This window comes from Rhipicephalus microplus, chromosome 2, assembly GCF_043290135.1.
Source record: "Rhipicephalus microplus isolate Deutch F79 chromosome 2, USDA_Rmic, whole genome shotgun sequence".
Taxonomy (NCBI): domain Eukaryota; kingdom Metazoa; phylum Arthropoda; class Arachnida; order Ixodida; family Ixodidae; genus Rhipicephalus; species Rhipicephalus microplus.
The window spans coordinates 252,186,179-252,189,980 of record NC_134701.1 but is presented as its reverse complement, the minus strand read 5'-3'; the positions used below and the strand labels follow the sequence as shown (position 1 = coordinate 252,189,980).

General features: G+C 41.0%; 1 long non-coding RNA gene across 1 annotated transcript; it reads left to right on the top strand.

The window, feature by feature from the left end:
• The first annotated feature begins 1,656 nt into the window (after nt 1-1,656).
• LOC142787987 (uncharacterized) lies at nt 1,657-3,530 on the top strand. Its single transcript, XR_012889266.1, has 2 exons — nt 1,657-1,778; nt 3,373-3,530. It is a non-coding gene; the product is annotated as an uncharacterized LOC142787987 (long non-coding RNA).
• Nucleotides 3,531-3,802: the final 272 nt, after the last annotated feature.

The window sequence follows — 3,802 nt, the reverse complement described above, 5'->3', positions numbered from 1 at the left end:
GCATTTAAAACAAAACTTAAACTGACTCTCGGCGGGAATGCTGAGTGGCACTGAAAAATAGCGGCTGCTTCGTTTGGGTCATCGATGTGTACCTTAAATATATGCACATATAAATTCCGATGTTGCTGTGTCTTTTGTCGGCTCGTTGAATATCATGCTAATATCCAACCCCTCATCTTCCCTCTTTGTAACACAGCGCGCTTTTTATTCTTTTATTTATAACCTTCAGAAATCAGAGACAATACATGAGTTATATAAAACGGAAACGAAGCAACGAGAATTGAATATAGAGAAAAACTAAATAAAATATTGTGGTGAAAATCAACGCTGAGCGGTGGCTGTGGTATAAGGATACGGTATAAGGCTGTGGTATAAGGAAAATTGTATAAGGATACCTCACTGAAAGACAGCGAAAGCTCCAGTTCGTGATTCAAGAATGTTTGAAAATGTGGAAAGAAGGCTTACGAAACGATGCTTTTTATTTGTAATGCATAATATCTTTGGAAAGATTACGCACTGTAACGTCCAAGTGTAAAAACCTACGGGAAGCCAGAGTATGATGGTAGTAGTAAAATGTTATTACGAAAAAGGATCCTGAAGGACACCCGAATGTTAGTCGAGGTATAGGAGACACCTACAACATGGACAGGAAGAGAGCTTTGCTCGAGGTTTATGCAAAATGTTATGTGGGAGGGCAGAAGAATGCAGCAGAAAACAAATCAGGTAGGCCATATTTAATTTGACAAAAAGTGACAAGAATGAACCATGAGGACCACGCAAGGCATAGGATATATAACGAGTGGTAATCTAAGGCAGCTAGCAGGGGGGATATGAGTGAATCGAAAATGAAGTGAGTTAGGTGTGAGGGTTACATCAAGAATTTGAATAAATAATATAAAATTGACATTCACAAATTAGGCTTGATTTATAGAATGTTGTGAGAGGTCTTATTCTTAAATTTGTCTCTGCATATGCTGAACAGCTGCTTTGCAAGCATTCAGCCTTGTAATACTGCACTTCTAGGTACTGAACGATTGTTCGTACAAGAACTTAAAAAAGAGTATGCGTCCATTTTTATTCTTAACTAATGAGCTACCTGCATCTCTACAATTTATGTATTTGTGTATTTTTCAAATCATTTATCTGTATTTCGTTGCTATATTGATTAGTCATATACGCTTGTTTTCATTCAATAGTTATGACTAATCATTCAAGGTTGTTCTGACACCATTTTTCATTTATTACTTGAGTGTAATTCTTCAACAGAGGTCTCCTTCAGCCTTGTGCTAAAGGATGTCCCTTTGTGTATGTACCAAATGGGTATTCACACTGGGTTATGAATAAAGATCTGATTGATGGATTTATTGTTTTTCAAAATGATTAACAATGGCGAGGACCATTGGCACCTAAAGACTACAGATCCCGCTCACGTTCAAACGCTCTCTCAACCGAGAAACGACCATGCGAGTGATAACTTCGACGTCTGGAATGAAAGTCGGCACTCGGCTCGAGAGATGGAGCCACCGCGTATAGCTGCCAGCGCCAAACGCGGGGAGTTTCCGAACGAGCGAGCGAGTACCGTACTCCGACCACGAGGTCGAACACACGAGCGTGCCTCTCGTGGTCTTCGCGACGAAATCTGCAGAGCCGACGCAGCGCAAACCACGCGCGTCGCTCTTCGAAGCAGCATTTCGAACCTCATTGTCATTGCTGCCTCATGAACTGGCTGATACCCCGCCACTTCGACTTCGCCTCTTTTATCACCCTCGGCTGGACGTGTAAGTAGCTTTGCACGGGCGTTCCATTCTCTCGACCTCATTTTCTTTGCACGTGCTAGAAAACAACGGCGTTCACAACTCGAATGTAGCGATCCATGTTTCGCACTACGCGACAGTCCACCAGGTGTCACACTGGCATCCTTTAAATGTATTGTCACTGCGTTGATAATTACGCAAAAAAATTTAATGCTCCCAAAAAAAATATGCTACAACTCAACGGAATAGTATTATGGATGTGGAAGCAAGCGCTTATCACTGTGGTACATTTTTGCGCTTCCTAAAAAAAAATGCAGCACCATCATTACTGAAAGCACAAACAGCCGTTCTAAGTCAATCTGTAAATGAAACGTCTTTCAAATACAGTTTTTTTGTTATTGTCAGAAGGTTTGCTATCGGTTTCTCATTATGATGATTTATAATGCCCTATTTTTGGCAAACCTCTATTTTTCGTGAACGCCTTCGCTAATGAAGGGCCAACATTGCCTCGGTTTCATTACAGGAGCGAGTGGGGCACGAGTAATTAGCCGCCATGCGTCACAACGTTTCGCTCAAGGCTGGTGCCTCTAATGAATCAAGCCACAGGTTAATAATAAAGTATTTTGCTGTTTATACGATTCTCAGTAGGCCTATACTTTTTTTACGTCTGGAGCAAAAGTAAACCAGAATGCGTTCATCTACATGTCATTAATCCATAAATACGTTTCAAGGGCGCAAACCATGCACGAGTGAACAGAAAAATAACACACACACACTCACACACACACACACACACACACACACACACAACCATCAGCAAAAAGTATATACACCATTGCCGTCCGTATACCCTTGCCATCTAGTGGCGAGCCGCCTGCTGTTGAGAGCATTACTCTAAAAATTGCGTCAGAGTAATGGTCTCGACCAATAATGTGTCAACACAATCTTCTAGATGGCAGATGCCTCGCACCTAGACGTCGAAGACAGTGATATCGGCTTGTATTTTCATGGTCAGTATACTTTTGCTTTTGGGTGTACGCATAAGTACGTACGTGCGGTAGGTGCATTTGTGTCCTTTTCCAGATCTTCGCTTCAAGATGTACGTATGAGTGAATTTAATATATTTGGCGATGATGAAATTCATGTGTCACAATCTGTTTAAAGTTCTAACTGTGTACAATTTATTTTTAATAATAAACCTCAACCGAAACCTGTACTTATTCTTACATAGTGGCATCACACTAGTGTATTGGAGCATATGACGTGAGCAGTCTTAAAGAAGCATTGTGACGACGTATCTGCTGAGTGTAAGTAACTACGCAAAAATGTATGAAGTAGGGATTACTACTGTATTAGTACTTCATGATTTTAGAAAAGCAGGAGTGTCGTTGTAATGTGTAGACTTGATCTGTAGAGGGTTCAATTGTTATCTTGATTGGGCATACACCAGAATTCTTTTTATTTCCACGTCAAGAATCAGTGTTCATTGCACACTTTTATGACATTGAAGGTAAGGAGGAAGAAAGAAATAAGCGGGAGATGTGTATCTTAGGAATACGCAGTGTTAGTGTGACTTGGATTGCATGATTGTTCAAATGCTTCCCTTCTCGCTTCCCAGGTGGATGCAATCGGAAGCAAGTGTTCGTTAGGACCACATTTCAAAGCATCATCATCCAGAACCACGAGGGCAAACGAACGTAGCACCGAGGAGACCGACTTTTGTATTTAACTTCAAGAAAGGAATCGTTTATATAGTCCGAGCGCCTGGACACAACAGTTGTCTTTGATGGTCATTCATTTTTCGTTCTTCCAAACTACAAAAGACAAGTTGTGATAAATCCTTGAACAAGAGATGTCGCTATAGCCAATGTTTCGACAAGTATACTTACGTTATTCAAGACAGTGAGACCTGATGGTTGGGATCCATCATGAACATGTTTACAGCACAACAATACAAATAGAGGACAGAGAAGGATCAAAAAAGAAAGAAGACGGCGCTCTCTTTTCTTTCTCATTTGCTTCTTCCCTGTCTGGTGCTTCTGGCGTTG